Here is a 17,247-nt window from a genome sequence, read left to right as displayed (position 1 = left end):
TTTTATGGTTATTATTTATCATGTTTTGTTTTTTTAGTTATTATAATGGGAAGCTTTGTTTAGTTATGGATGCCCTGTGTTGTTGGTTTTAATTCATGGAGGCTTTGTTATCTTGGTTATTACTTATGGAAGATGCATGTTTTTTTGGTTATTGTATGCTCTGTTATTTTGGTTTTCATTTATGTAAGCTTTGTTTTTCAACTGTGTTAACTATGTTCATTTATTTCTATAATTGTAGACCCAGAACAGGGGTACTTTGATATAATGCTCCATTATAATGGAAGGTTGAAGGGATACGCATATGTGGATGAAGACACCTTCCTATGGACAGATTGCCATTGGGATAGGCTATCCCTGGTGGCAATAGATGCGAAATTGTTGAGCTTGGGATGTGAAGGAACTCTCTAGTATTTCTGGAAGTGTTATACGGATCCATTTACTGATGAGTGGTTGAAGCCCCTGGGTAGTGACGTGGATGTCTACCATATGGCATTGGCTGGAGTTGAATGTGCAGAAATTGATGTATATGTGAAGACACTGACAATGGAAGACATAGAAGAAGCATTGGATGTTGGGAGGAGTGGTGTAGTGATAGAAGAGATTGGGGAAGGGAATGAAATTGTAGGGTTTAAGAAGACGAAGGCAATGGGTAAGCCTAAGATGTGGGGGAGTATCCAACGCTTAGAATTTAATAATGAGGCTTGTGGGGCTGGTTTTGAGGCTGGTGGGGCTGGTGGGGCTAGAGTTGAGGAAGATATGGTCGGGGCTGAGGTTGAGAATAGTGGGCCTAGAGGTGAAGATGTGGTTGGGGCTGAGGTTGAGAATAGTGGGCCTGGAGGTGAAGATGTGGTTGGGGATGGAGGTGAACATGGTGGTGTGCACAGGTTTCATGCATTTTGTGAAACTGCAAATGTTGCTGGAGTTGAATTCAATGACAACCCTTACGAAGGACGTGTTTATGAGGGGGGTGTTAATGAAGGGGATATTAATGAAAATGATGTAAATGAAGGGGATGTTAATGCAGGGGATGTTAATGCAGCTCCTACAAATCAGGATAATGAGGATGACTTTGTAGATCCTGATTATGTGATGGAGGAAAATGATGAAGATTTAGTTGAAGGAGTTAATGATGCAAGGACAGGGAGGCCTAAGACTAGAGGTAGACCATTTGGTACTGGGGTTTATGTGGGTAGTAGTGGAGTAGATCATACCATGGATTTTGAAATTGGTGATAAGGACACAGAATACGAAAATTCAGATGAATTGCACACTGATAGTGATTCAGAGATAGATATGGGAGGAAGGCCAAAATATCCAGAGTTTAATGTTGAAAGGGATATGAATGATCCACAATTCCAGATTGGGATGTTGTTCGATAATCCAAAACAGTTCAAGGATGCTTGCAGGAATCATGGCATTGGAAATAGATTCCAGTTGATATTTAAAAAGAACATGCGTGAAAAGGTTGAAGTTGTATGCAAGGGTGTAGTCGGTCCAGATGTAAGCTATCCATGGCGTGCATATGCATCAAAAGTAGATTTCAAGGACCCAGACAACCCCACTATGTTACTGAAAAGTGGGCATTTTGTGCATGAATGCTGCAAGATCTATTCTAACTTCCACCTAACATCAAAATGGTTGGCCAAAAGATATTTGGAAGATTTTAGAAGTGACCAAGACTGGAAGGTTCAAGCACTAATAGATCATGTCCAAAGAAGTATGCAGTTGACAGTTGGGAGAATGAAGGGCTACAGAGCAAAATGTTATGCTCTTGAAATGATTAATGGGGATGAACGTGTTGGTCCCTTATAACGTAACAAGTTAGTTCCAAGGGGGGGATAGGAACTATTTAAAATTTTGGTACATTAAGGCTGACTTCTTTTATAATGAAAAGGATTACACAGCGCGCTGAGTGAATTTAAGACACTAGCTTAGTCAACTTGTGACTAAGTCAGCTTCTTTCCTTGAGTCAGGAGATAGCACTTGAGTCTATTCCTGAACTCAGATACTCAATGCACACAACTCAGCGTGACCTCTTTACTTAGTCAGTTTTCGAGCAAGCAAAATATATTAAAGGAGTTTAAAGGTTAGAAAGATATTACTCAGCAGATTTATCCAGGTTCGGCCTCTATGCCTACGTCCTATCCTCGGAACACGTTCCGGTCTTTCGAATTCTCTACTGAGCTCTTTAAAGGTAGAGCACCAAACCTTTTACAATTAGAAGCCGAGTATAACAAGAGTACCTTCCTCTATACCTCTACTCACTCCTATTCTACTGCTGAGTACTATAACCGAGTACTCAACCTCTCCTTTCTATACTTCTAGAAATGATAATAAGATTGTCCTAAACAACGATTGCTAAGACACTTTAGATGATTGGAAATCACTCTAGACTTTTACACAAAATATGGAAATTGGTGTAAGGTATTTGCTTTGCTTTTCTCACAGAATCTTCGAGTATAAAATTGGTCAGCGTTTTGACAACTTGAAGTTCTGTATTGATTAAAGCATATGGATGGCCTTTATATAGTGACACTTAAGGCACCTGGTCATTTCGAATTTCGAAATAACCGTTGGAGGGAAACGGCTTCCTATCGTTATCACTCTGGGCATGCTCAGCGTCGTTGGCCAATAGAATTCTTGCATCTTCTGTCTTCGTCAGTCTTCGGCAGAATGTTTCGCCATTTATGGAAAAGTCCACGGGACAGCTTTCTGCGCCTTCTGAATCTTTCCCAAAGTAGAAATACTTTGTCTGGAAGTTGAACATTCTCTGCCGCTGTCCAGACTACTTTGTCGTCCAACTCAGCAGCTTCGTCTTGAAGCTTTTGCCACGAAGGCTTCTCGATCCTTCTCTTGTTGAGTCGTTATTTTAGTTGATACGGCTTCGTTTTGAACTTCTAAGCCGAATGGTGTTGATGTGTTGACTTGGGCTTGACTTCTACTTTATGGGCCTTTGGGCTTTTTAATCTCAATGTCTTATACACAATTAAACTCAACATTGAACAAACACATTAGTGTAAATAAATCAAAGCATTATAAATTTAATGTGTTAAAATATTTTTATCATAACTTAAATAATTTTGTCAAATCAAAATCATGTGGAAAGATGTTTCAACAAACTCCCCCATTTTGATGTTGGCAAAAATATTCAGTCGAAGAACTCAGTGTTGAGCTCCCCCATGATAGTTGACCTATTTTATCAAATAACTCCCCCGTAAGGGTTGAGCTACCGACTTAGTTTTACTCTAACCATTTCAAGGTTTAATTGAGTAAGTCTAAGGTCAGTTTTCAGAGATAGGTCAGCTCATGGAACATATTCTATTTAACTCAGTTTTACGCGGAATGTTTAAATATCAGAGAGCGCTGAGTAAAATTTGTTCAATGAGTTTTAGTTAAATGGACATAGAAGAAGTGGTCAACATGCATGATCAACACAGTAAACATATCATCAATTGATATAGACAGTAAAGCACAGTTGATTTAATGAAGATGCGTTTTAACAAATTATATCAAACACTTAAGTAGGCATCGCATAAGAGTAGTCAGTGTGAAATGATAAAGATGCATATAATTTGTTTCAAGTTTAAAGTCAGCACAATACAAAAAGAACACAGATAAAAAAAAGGGTTCAAAAAACAAAAGCTATTCTAGACGATACAAGTTAAGCTATTTTTGTTTGCCCTTGCCCTTGTGTTGCTGACTGACTGAAGCTTGCTGAGTTCTTGGGGCTTGTTCTTTCTCCCCCGTTTTGCCATCATCAGGTTTGGGAATGAAGATTGAGTCATTGGCAGCTTGAGTAAGACGCTGAGAAAATGCCTTTAGCTTTTTCATGCTTTCATTTATTCCGTTGAAGATTGGAACGCCATCATCGATAATGGTTCGAGGAATACCGATAGATGTAGCACTCAGCATGCTTAAAACAGCGGCTTGAGACTTGCCGATTCAGTGCATGTTGTCAGTGAGTACTGCAAAAGCTTGATGAAACATTTTTAGCAGAGATGAATCATAATACTCACGTTGACCCTGGATTTTGCGCACATCGCTGTAGATTGCTCGAGAATACTTCAGAATCTCGTTCATTTTAAGCTCGTCAGTGGCCATCTCTTGCCTATTTAAGTTCAGCAGACGCACAGCTTCAGAAATTTGCTCAATGGAGCATTGGGAGGAAGTGGAAAGCTGGTGATTTGTTTTCTCTTGCTCAGTGTGAAGTTGGCAAAAGAGATGTTGGACTTCGGCAGAAGTGGCATATGCTGAGTTCGCAGCTGACAGTTGATGAAACTCCTGTTGTAGAGAATTCATATGGTTTACAATGGTCAGCTGGAGTTCGGCCAGTTTCAGTATAGAGTCCTGCCGGGGCTGTTGAGATTGCAGTGTAGTTATAACACTCAGAAGGTCCTTCATACCTTTAATCTCGGTGAGAAGCTGAGTGATAGATGAGAATGAAGTTGTCTCAACAAAACTGGATTCAGCGGAGGTCCTTGATGAGAGCTTGAGCTGAGTCAACAATTCGTCTACCAGACTCAGAGGCAATGTTGTAATTAAAGGATCCGTCCAGTGTTGGCCCAAATGCCGGAAGTGGAGTAGAACCGAATAGGGGCAATGTTTGGTTCTGCTCGACATTGGTTGGCCCAACATTGTCAGTTGAGGCTGACTGAAGCTGATTCTGCACATTTACTTGGGGAAGTGGATGATCGGCAGAAAGAGTTCCTTGCACGGTGTCAGGCTGAAGCTGACTTGGTGATGGAATTTGAGGAAGTTCAGCATCCACATGGGCAGGAAATTCCTTATCTTGCTCAACAGTTTGAGGAGCGGAATCTTCGAGTAATTGCTCGGCATTGCTTGGATTTGCGGAGGCATTAAGTCGGCATGTTCCTTTGGAGAAACAGAGGCTTGATTTTCTAAGTGCCCTTGGTCAGACTCAGGAGGGTTGGAGAAGTATTTGAGATGTACCTCAGTTAGGTCAGTGATTTCATCTCGTAGCGGGGAGTCTCCCATTAGGTTAATGACCGGTGGTTTGAAAGCTTTCTTCTTTCTCAATCTCCTAAGCTTCGGAGGAGTAGGGTCAAATGGAATGGACTTAATGGAGTCAGTGGGTGAGGCATCCCTTTGAACAGCAGGAGCATTTTCTTGGTGCTCAGGTTCTTCTTCATCATCAACCAACTCAGTGTTGATTGGTTTAAGATACTCATCATCTGTTGGGTCCTCAGTGTCATCCTGACCACTTTCTTCTTCGTCAAACTTATCATCCAGTTCTTCTTCTTCAAACTGGTCATCCAACTCTTCCTCATCAAGCTGACCACCTACTTGGTCTTGATCTTGTTCTTCCTCAGCCTGTTGCTCAGCGTCAATTCCTTAACTCTGTGCATAGTGTGAGTTAGGAGGAACAACGATATCTGTCGGCATGGCCTCAATATGTCTTAACTCAAAATTGAGCTTCTTATTCTTCTTCTTCAAAGGTTGCTCTTCAATGTCCTCTCTTTCCTCTGTCTCAGGCACAGCTTGCCTAGATCATTTCAAAGCTGACTTAGATCCACTCGGACTTTGCTGAGTTAGCGGGTTTGTTCCTTTACACACAACCTTGATCCTTTTCGGGGTAGAGGTAGCTCCTTTGGAGGTGCTTTGCACAACTTTCCTCTTTCGTTGTGTTCTGCCCTTCTTAGGCACTGTCCCTTCAGCGTTCTGGACAGCTTCCCCTTTTCCCTCCTTCGGCACAATTGGTAGACGTATGCCAATCCAAATAGGGCAGCAGCAGTAATTTTGGTTCCTTGAACTCGAATTTCCGAAACTGTGTCAACTTTGTGATCCAGAAGGATTCGCGTGATGAAGGAGCCCAGTCTAAAGGTACCGGTACTTCGTAGAAACCCACCGATGATGAAAACAGGCATGTTACTCGGCGTGTAGGTCAGCATGTGCCATATGAAGCACTGCTCGAAGTTGGTTGCTGAGTTGGTGCAGTTAACTTTGGGGTAGAGGAAATTTGTCAGTATGTAATGGGCCATCTTTTGATGCTGACCCATGGATGTGCTTGAAATTTCACCGACATGACCCCCAGGTTTGCAGAAGGTCTTAACGTAGGTGACTTTGTCATGATCACCTGACTTACGAAGTATAGCCCCTTCGTTTTTCAGCTTGAACAGTGAGGCTAGGTACGCTGGGGTGATGGAGATGTTCTTTCCTCGAACATTAGTTGCTAGGTAGTTCTTGTTGTCAGTGGCGACTTTCAGATTGGCGTAAAATTCACGTACCAACTCAGGGTAAGTGGGATCCCGTACCGAGAACAGCTCGGTCCATCCATTGTTCTTGATCCACTCACAGAAAGACTGCTCGGCATCCACAAATCCTTGTGAGAACCACCTCGAGTGGTCAATCTTCCACTCCCTTACATTTGTGAATACCCGAGTGTAGTTGCGCTATACTACTTGCTTACCCTTATCCTTTTGTTGATGTTTCCCTTTGGAAGAGGTAGCTGGGACAGCTTGAGCTTTCTTGCTCGGCGTAGTAGCTCCAGTGGGACTTCGCTGGGTAGGAGACGTGGGATTGTCATCGGAGCGGTTATGGGAAACACCGGCATCGGAGATGTTTAGAGAAACTCTTGTCATAATCTCAGAGAAGTTTTGGGAATTTTGGGAATTTTTGAGAGAGAGAGTATAAATGCCAAAGATTTCTAAGCGTAAAGAATTAAAAGTGGGAATTCATCTACTATTTATAGAGATGTTGAGTTAATCCAAGGCGTTGGGTTGTTCGTTTTACCTCGAGATTCTCAAACGACAAGGATTCTGGCATTTATGACATATACGATGCGTGTGTTTTCTAATTATAGCCTATACATCATCCTAGGTGGCTATTCAATTCGTGTGCTTTGCATTAAATTTTGCAACGGCTCTTTACTCAGTGTTAGGAATTTCAAGCGTTTAAAATTCTGAGTAGTCAATGTTATACAGAGGAATAGATATAATGTGTAGAAGCTCAGCTTGAGGTAAATACTCAGCATATATATATTTATCTACTCAGCATGCAATATCACAAATCATTCATCATGGAAACTCACTCAGCATGCATATCATACTTGGAATTTATTGAAGAGGATTAAACATACCAATGGCTTCTCTAAGTATGTTGAATTGCTCACGAGCCAGTGGCTTTGTGAAGATATCAGCAAGCTGCTCATCAGTTGGGACATAGGCCAGCTTGATCTCACCTTTGAGTACATGGTCTCTAATGAAGTGATGTCTGATGCTGACATGCTTCATCCTGCTGTGCTGGATTGGGTTCTTTGATAGATCAATTGCACTTTTGTTGTCACATTTGACTTCAATTGTTTTAGTCTGAACACCATAATCTTCAAGTTGTTGCTTAATCCATAGGACTTGAGCAACACAGCTTCCAGCAGCAATGTACTCAGCTTCAGTGATTGACAGGGCTACCGACGCCTGCTTCTTGCTGAACCAGGACACAAGACAGCTCCCAAGGAAGTGGCATCCTCTTGAGGTGCTTTTTCGTTCAAGCTTGTCTCGTCCGTAGTCAACGTCAGTGTATCCAAGAAGTGTGAAATCTGAAGTGTTGGGATACCATAAACCTGTATTCACTGAGCCTTGCAAATATCTAAGGATTCTTTTTACAGCTATGTAATGAGATTCCTTAGGGTTAGATTGATATCTAGCACAATAACATACTGAGAACTGAATGTCCGGTCTACTTGCTGTTAAGTAAAGTAGAGAGCCTATCATACCTCGATACAGTCTGCTGTCTACCGACTTACCATTCTCATCAGCGCAGAGGACAGTGTCAGTGCCCATTGGAGTAGATATTGGCTTATAATTTTCAAGTTCATATTTCTTCAATATCTCATTTGCATACTTAGTTTGACTTATGAAGATGCCATTTTTCCCTTGTTTGATTTGAAGTCCAAGGAAGAAATTGAGTTCTCCCATCATTGACATTTCAAACTCAGTTTGCATCTGCTTGCTAAATTCCTTGCACATTGACTCGTTAGTGGCACCAAAAATAATGTCATCCACATAGATCTGAGCCAGCAGGGTATCTTTACCCTTCCTCTTAATGAATAAGGTTGTATCAGCTTTGCCTCTGACGTAATTTCTAGTCAGCAGGAAACTGGTCAGCCTCTCATACCAAGCACGTGGTGCTTGCTTGAGGCCGTACAGAGCCTTTTTGAGTTTATAAACATGGTTTGGGAACTTAGGATCCTCAAACCCTGGAGGCTGATTAACATAGACTTCCTCGTTTATAACTCCATTAAGAAATGCACTCTTAACATCCATTTGAAATAATTTAAAGTTCATATAAGATGCATATGCACATAAAATTCTAATAGCCTCTAGCCTTGCCACTGGGGAAAGGTCTCACCGTAGTCAATACCTTCTTGCTGACTGTAGCCCTGAGCTACAAGTCTTGCTTTGTTTCTGACCACGTTCCCTTGTTCATCCAGCTTGTTGCGGAAGACCCATCTTGTTCCTATGGTCTTCTGGCTTCTTGGTTTTGGCACTAGATCCCATACTTCATTTCGTCTGAACTGATCAAGTTCTTCTTGCATTGCATTCATCCAGAATTCGTCATACTCAGCTTCAGCGAAATTCTTTGGTTCTTGGATTGAGACGAATGCTACGTTGCTGAGGTATCTCCTGAGTTGATTTCTTGTCATTAGGGTATTCCCAGCGGCATCAACAATGGCACTTTCTGAGTGGCCTCTTGGTATCCTAATCTCCTTTGGTAGATTGATGTTTTGCGCTGGCTGTGTTTCAACAATCTCTACAGGAGTAGATTGGTCAGTGAAAGTAATTTGAGTTTCACTTTTACCTTTGGTCAGCCCTTGAGGGAATAACTCAGTAGCTGTTTCTTGGTCAGCGGGTGCTGAGTGTGGATCATCCTCGGTCAGCGGCTGGTATCTACCTGCAGGGTTAGTTTCATCGAACTCTACATGTACTGACTCTTCTAAAACTTGAGTTCGTTTATTGAAAACTCTGTATGCTTTGCTATTTGTTGAGTAGCCTAAAAAGATAGCTTCATCAGCTTTTGAGTCAAACTTAGCTAGGCTATCTTTGGTATTCAATATAAAACATTTACAGCCAAAGGCACGAAAGTATCCAATATTGGGCTTTCGTCCTTTCCAAAGTTCGTATGGGGTTTTCTTTAATATAGGTCTAACAAGAGCCCTATTAAGAATATAGCACGTTGTGTTGACAGCTTCTCCCCAAAAGTACTTTGGAAGCCTATGCTCACTCAGCATTGTCCTGGCTATTTCAACCAAGGTTCTGTTTTTCCTTTCAACAACCCCATTTTGTTGAGGCGTTCTAGGAGCAGAGAAATTATGGTCAATGTCGTTGGTTTCACAGAATTCAACAAACTGTTGGTTCTTGAATTCTCCACCATTATCACTTCGGATGTGAGCTAACTTAAGGTCTTTATCATTTTCAAGTTTTCTTACCAAATTTGAAAATGTCTCAAAGGTTTCATCCTTGCTACTCAGCAAGATGATCCAAGTGTACCGAGAAAAGTCATCTACAATGACCAAGGAAAATCTTCTTCCACCCAAGCTCAGCGGCTGGACTGGACCGAAGAGATCCAAGTGTAGTAACTCTAATGGACGCTTAGTTGAGACAATGTTTTTACTATGAAAAGATTGTTTGGTTTGTTTTCCAGTTTGGCAAGCGTGGCATAGTTGATCTTTTTCAAATTTAAGTTCAGGCAGACCTTCAACCAATTGCTTTCTTGCTAATTTGGCCAGGATGTCCATGCTTACATGACCAAGTCTCATGTGCCATAGCCAGGAATTTTCTTCCTTTGACACTATGCATACAGTTTTTGAAAACTTCTTTTCTAAGTTCAGCATTAAGACATTATCAATACGAGGGGCAGTTAAAATTAACTCATTTGTTTTACCCTCGAATATTTTACATCCAGTGTCATCAAATATAACTTTTCTCCCATTGTTACATAGCTGAGCTACGCTGAGTAAGTTATATTTGAGTCCGCTGACTAGGGAGACAGACTCAATAGTAGGATTACTGTTGAAACACCTTTCCACATGATTTTGATTTGACAAAATTATTTAAGTATATTAAAAAATATTCTAAACACACTAAGTTTAAATGCTTTGATTTTTTATACTAATGTGTTTGTTCAATGTTAAGTTACTTGTTTATAAGTAACAAATATTAAAAGGCTAAAGGCCCAAAAGAAACTCAAAGGCCCAAGTCAAAACAGATCAAGACCACTCGGCCCGTGTAAGCAAAAAGCTGTCGTTGTTGATAAAACGCAGCTCAGCATGAGAAGGATCGAGAAGACCTTCCTTGACTACTTCGGAACGAAGCTGCTGAGTTGAACGACAAAGAGTACAAGACAGCAGCTGAGCAAGAGCAACTTCCAGACAAAGTATTTCCACTTAGGGTAAAGTTCAGAAGACACAGAAAGCTGTCTGGTTGACTTTGCCATAAAAGGAGAGACATTCTGCTGGACTGACCTAAAGCTGCTCTACACTGACCAAAGATAGAAGATGCAAGAATCGGATTGGCCAACGGGACTGAAGTAGACTGAGTGACAACGAAATGAAGCCGTTTTCCCTCCAACGGTTATTTCGAAATTCGAAATCACCAAATGCCTCAAGTGTCACTATAAATAGGCCTTTCAGTTGCTTCATTCGATGCAGATCTTCAACTAACCATTACGCTGACCAAATTCACACTCGAAGATTCTGTGAGAAAAGCAAAGCAAATACCTTACACCAATTTCCAGATTATTGTGTAAAAGTCTAGAGTGATTTCCAATCATCTAAAGTGTCTTAGCAATCGTTGTTTAGGACAATCTTATTATCAATTCTAGAAATAGAAAGGAGAGGCTGAGTACTCGGTTATAGTACTCAGCGGTAGAATAGGAGTGAGTACAGGTATAGAGGAAGGTACTCTTGTTATACTCAGCTTCTAATTGTAAAAGGTTTGGTGCTCTACCTTTAAAGAGCTCAGTAGAGAATTCGAAAGCTCGGAACGTGTTCCGGGGACAAGACGTAGGCATAGAGGCCGAACCTGGATAAATCTGCTGAGTAACATCTTTCTAACCTTAAACTCCTTTGATATATATATTGCTTGCTTAAAAACTGACTAAGTAAAGAGGTCACGCTGAGTTGTGTGCATTGAGTATCTGAGTTCAGGAATAGACTTAAGTGTTATCTCCTGACTCAAAGAAAGAAGCTGACTTAGTCACCAGTTGACTAAGCTAGTGTCTTAAGTTCACTCAGCGCGCTGTGTAAACCTTTTTCTAAGAAAAAGAAGTCAGTCTCAACGTACAAAATTTTAAATAGTTCCTATCCCCCCCTTGGAACTAACTTGTTACGTTATAAGGGACCAACAAGTGGTATCAGAGCCTAAAAGCTCACTGTGCAAGGTTTAACTACCTTGAGCTGATCCCCACTATGGCTGAAAACAGCACTCGGTTTCTCTCAGGAAATCTGACAACTCAGATTCTACCTGAGGGTCTGTCCATAACTCGGTCTCCCCTATTCTTCGGGTCTAACTATACCTTCTGGAAGAATAGGATGAAGATTTCATTCAGGCTACAAATATGAGTGCATGGCTATCTATAGTCCAAGGTCCATTTGTTCCTGTTGAAACTATTAATGGCCAAACGGTTGTCAAATCTGAGACCAGATGGACAGAGGATGATCTCAAGAAGCTACAAAATCATGCTTCGGCTATAAACATGCTTCACTGTGCGCTAGATGCTGCAGAATACAACAAGATTTCAGGTTGTGAGTCAGCGTAGGAGATCTGGAAGAAGCTGGAGGTCACCTACGAAGGAACCAACAAGGTGAAAGAATCCAAGGTGAACCAGCATATGAGATTGTACGAGCTGTTCAAAATGAACGATGATGAAGGGATCTCAGACATGAATGCAAGATTCACAAACATCATCAACGAGCTCAAGAGACTTGGAAAGATCTTCACTGAGGAAGAACAAGTCAAGAAGATTCTTAGAAGTCTTCCTAAAAGCTGGCAAGCAAAGAAGACCGCTGTTGAGGAAGCTCAAGACTTAACCACCTATAAGTATGATGAACTCATTGGCTCACTGCTGACCCATGAGATCTCGATGAAGAATTTCGAGGTGAAGGAAAAGTCTGAAGACAATAAGCAAAAGTCTCTTGTCATGAAAGCTGACTCCACTGATGGGAGCTCAACAGACGATGAAAAGATGGCTATGTTTACCAGAAAGATGAAAAGGCTGTTGTAGGTGCCGCGGCCTCGCCCGAGCGGACCGGGGGGTGGACACCGTTGATGACAGATGCTGTGATTGGCGCCGAAAGCAACCAATCGCGGAATCAAGCTGCTCGGCAGGACCGAAGCCTGGAGTATGGAAGAGTCGCCACCCACGAATGGGAAATGAACACCGATCCTTTGCGGGAGACCGATAAGGGTTCGGGAAACTTAGGTACGAGCCGAGAAGGCTAGCTCCTTTCCGGAAAAAGGCTACTAGGCACCCCGACATCGCCCGGTTATGAACCACCGGCCTCCTACTTAGCATGTTAGGCGCTAACGGACTAATCGCATATTTCTTTAAGTTTAAAATTCATTTGAAACCTTTTCTTTCTCGTTTTAAAAACCATTTTTGAGCATGTTATTAAAAGCCATTTTAGTAAAGAATCACCCATTTTGCATAAATTTAAAATACACAGGAGAGATAGGGGAAGAAGAAAGAATTGATTTATTCACAGTGTGATTTTATGCTTTAGGCTATACACTAATTCAAAGCTAATCTCATTCCCCAAAAACGAGTTTGTTTACATGGTTCGTACCTTAATCGTCGTTGGAACGATTTAGGTACGTTTCAAAACCCTGTTAATTTACATGACATCGACCCGAATCGCCGTTGGAACGACTCGAGCGTTTGAAAATGTGAGATAAGAAGTTTTAACAAAAAAAACGTGATTAAGCATACAAGTTCATTTATTTTTGTACAAAATCATTTAGACAAGAAAACGATTCAAAACTCTATTATTTACAAATAGAAGACGATTTTAATTACAAGGTTCGCTTAATCCGCGGTTGGAACGAATTAAGTTTTCAACACGTGATATTTTGGAAGCGGTTTAAAATGACAAAAATCTTTTATTTGCACTTGAAGAATATCTAGAAAAACTTTAATTTAAACAAACAACTTGAAATCTTTTTTTTGTCTTTTATTTTCCCCTTTTCACTCAATTAGCCCTTACTTGAACATCATTACAATGATTAACAAATCAAGGCCAAATTTACCCAATCAAATATATTTAAAATATATACATATATACAAAAATAAAATAGAAATACATATATATACATAGTTTTATCTAAAAATAAGGATATATCTATAGATAAAAATGAGTAAGAAATACTATATGATATAATAAAGAAAATGAGAAAGAATACTAAATATAATACATTTTTTATTCTAGTTAAAGCTATGTAAAAATAATGGGCAAAAATCCCAAAATAAGAGAATATCATTTATCCCAAAATGGTTTCACCTAATAATAGCTAATATAACCCAAACAACCCAAAAACTATATATATATATACACATATATTACTTTATAACATTAAATCCAAACAAATTAAATTTCAACATGAAATAAATAGCTATATAATACATAATTAATATTATAGGACTTAAAAATAATTTTTATAAACATATTACATAATTAAATACATATGTACACAAGTATAAATATCAAAAAGTTGAGAAAAGTGGGTTAAAAGGGTGATTTTCGGATTTCATCAGATTACCGACGGAAAATCCGTCGCTAATCTGCCGTTAGTGACAGAAATGACAGAATATCAGAAACAGTCCCTATACTTTTCAGATTTATTCAAATGCTTTAGATTAGATCTATTCTATCATTTTGGACATCCGAACTACCAAAATAGGATCACAGTCTATAACGGAGACTCCTAAAACGACGTTTTATTTTTAAACGTTATTTAGAAAAAAATTCAAAACTTATAATTACAACGTTTTTTAATCCCGAACTACCTTTGAGTCGGAGCACGGTTCGTATTGGGATATTAAAACGAGGTTTTTTATTTCAAAAACAAAACCAAACGTTTGTTTAACATGAAACGAAAATTAAATAAATACGGAATAATAAATAAAATGTGATAAATAAATAATTAACTAAATAAATAACTAAAATGATGAATAAATAAATAAATAAAATACATAAAGCGAGTCTAGTCCTCGGATAATAGCTCAAGATCGGTATTGACAGCTGAAGTCGGTTGATTCCACAAGTTACGTTTTTTGTGTTTTTCGGGTTTTTAGTAAAAAAATTAACTTTTAGGAAATTCGGATTTTTTAAGAAAAAAAATATTTTTCTCAAAAAAATTACTTTCTCTCCCTAAAAAATGTTTTAGAGTGAGAGAGTCTCCAAAAATTCCCCTCATTAAATGCATGGGGATCCATGCCTTTTTATAGGCACGGATCCCAAAAAAAATTTGGGCATAGCCCGACGGGTGTCGGGCTACGCCCAAAAATTTTGGGCCTACGCCCAAAATGGTTGGGCGGACGCCCAACATCAGTTGGGGGAACGCCCAACATCAGTTGGGCGAACGCCCAACCTCTGTTGGGCGCGCGCCCAACTAACGTTGGGCGTGTGCCCAACAAATGTTGGGTGTTCGCCCAACGTAGGTTGGGCGCGCGCGCCCCGCGCTGCCGGGCGCGCATCCAACTGCCGTCGGACGCACGCCGGTTGCCGCTAGGCGCTCGCCTAATACCGCTGAGCACCCGCGAGCCGTCCACTTGACGATCGCAACCCCTGCAGATCCTCTCGTGATTATTATTATTATTTTTTCTTTAAATTATCGGAACCAACCGCTTCAACCGTCTTGTTATGGGTTTTCGTCGCAGGTCCTCCGACTCGGTATCTATAGTTGCCCCTACTTTCCTATTTTGACAGTGATGTGTGTGTTTTGAAAACGTTTTTTGCTAACGCAACACATGCAATGTAAATATATTAAAGTAAAAGACACGTATAGAGTAGGAGGAAGAATACCTGATCTCCATGCCGCATGCTCCGGCCTTGTCTTCGATCTTTGCCTTGTCTGTCCCGTCAATAGCAACCCTAGTCCACGACCGCGGGTAAAATGGCTCAAAAGCAACCCTAGTCTCTAAATCGACCGCAGAAAAAATGGGTCAAAAGCAACCCTGGTCTACGACCGCGGGTAAAATGGCTCAAAAGCAACCCTGGTCCACGACCGCGGGTAAAATGGCTCAAAAGCGACCCTGGTCCACGACCGCGGGTAAAATGGCTCAAAAGCAACTCTGGTCTCTAAATCGACCTCAGGCCAAATGGCTCAATAGCAACCCTGGTCCACGACCGTGGGTAAAATGGCTCAAAAGCAACCCTGGTCTCTAAATCGACCGCAGGCAAAATGGCTCAATAGCAACCCTGGTCCACGACCGCGGGTAAAATGGCTCAAAAGCAACCATGGTCTCTAAATCGACCGCAGGCAAAATGGCTCAAAAGCAACCCTGGTCCACGACCGCGGGTAAAATGGCTCAAAAGCAACCCTGGTCTCTAAATCGACCGCAGGCAAAATGGCTCAAAAACAACCCTGGTCCACGACCGCGGGTAAAATGGCTCAATAGTAACTCTGGTCAACGACCGTGAGTAAAATGGCTCAAAAGCGACCCTGGTCTCTAAATCGACCGCAGGCAAAATGGCTCAATAGCAACTCTGGTCAACGACCGTGGGTAAAATGGCTCAATAGCAACCCTGGTCTCTAAATCGACCGTAGGTAAAATGGCTCTCTCTAGCAGTTCTAAATTTTAAAACACTGTCGTTTGTATTTTGACTGGAGCTATCGTCTCGGGTATTTGATTTGTTGATAGGAACATCCTTATCTCTTCATCGGGAACATTTTAGACTAAAAATTATTTTCCCGTTGACTGTTGTCTGTATTTTGACTGGCGCCACTGTTCTGTAAAATTTCGACTGTCATTTGGAGTCATATCCTTAGGGTATTGGTCATTGCCTGGAAGAAACGCAGGCTGAAACGGACTGCAAATCGGAGATCTGTGCACCTGGTAATTAATTATTTACTTTTTACCTTTATGTCACGTCGTACCTTTTTCGCTATTTACGGGAATGTCATTCCCTTCTTCTATATAAAGTGGTGGGGTTTAATTTCAACCCCACACCTTCTCTCTCTTCTCTCTCTCTCTAGCACTAAACTTAGAGCATTCTCGTGATGGGTTCGGATAGATACGATGGCACGAAGGGTATGGAGGCGGGTTTTGAGGACTTGACTAGAGTGGCTCCTTTTCAAAATCCTGCTTCTCATCTGAGCTGGACCAACATCCATCCGGTAAGTACCCCCTTATTTTTTATCCTTTGACAAGACTTCTAGGCTTTAGCAGCCCCACTTCGAACGTCATTTGCATGCTAACCTTTAAGCTGCTTAGAAGACTTTTAGTTAGAAAACGCGAATTTTTATGCACGTGAGCAACGCTTTATGCTTTTTGTTTGTTGAAAGAATATAAACTATATGCATGTGAATAGTAAAAATATGAACAATGCATGCCCACAGTAAAAACGTGAATAGTGCACGTGAATAGTAAAAACGTGAATAGTGCACATGAATAGTAGGAAACATGAATAATGCATGCTAACCGCAAAAAACGTGAATAGTAAAAATGTGAATAGTGCACGTGAATAGTAGGAAACATGAATAATGCATGCTAACCGCAAAAAATGTGAACAGTGCACGTGAATAGTAAAAACGTGAATAGTGCACAAAAAACGTAAATAATTAACTTAAACGCTTTTAACCCAAGTTAGAATTGGATTCAGCCCCTCGCAAGCACGCGGGAGAGTCGAACACCAAAGAATAACGAATTAATCAAATCCTGTACAAATGATCCTACGAATGAAATCTCAAAGAGTAACGATCCAAATTGAAAGGAACTTCCATGTTAGATTTAAACATAACCGAAAGAATAACTAGGTTAACAAAATTTCTATATTAGACATACGCATAGAAGTGAGGCTCTCGAGGAGTAATGACTTTAGTTTGGCCTCTTGCCTTACCCGTACTGTTCCTTCCAGGTTATTGGCATCAGTGGGACTACCGTGGATATTCATATTTGGCATGTCATGCTTAGCCCGGCGGCTAAAGCCCGAGTACGAGAGTTGGGCTTCGAGCCCTTCATCCTGGCGTTGCCTCGCGCCAACGGAGTGTGTGACCGGTTCAGCTTGCGCGCCTT

The sequence above is a fragment of the Euphorbia lathyris genome, chromosome 10 (assembly GCF_963576675.1).
Source record: "Euphorbia lathyris chromosome 10, ddEupLath1.1, whole genome shotgun sequence".
In the NCBI taxonomy this organism is placed as follows: Eukaryota; Viridiplantae; Streptophyta; class Magnoliopsida; order Malpighiales; family Euphorbiaceae; genus Euphorbia; species Euphorbia lathyris.
Note: the sequence above shows the minus strand (reverse complement) of the source record.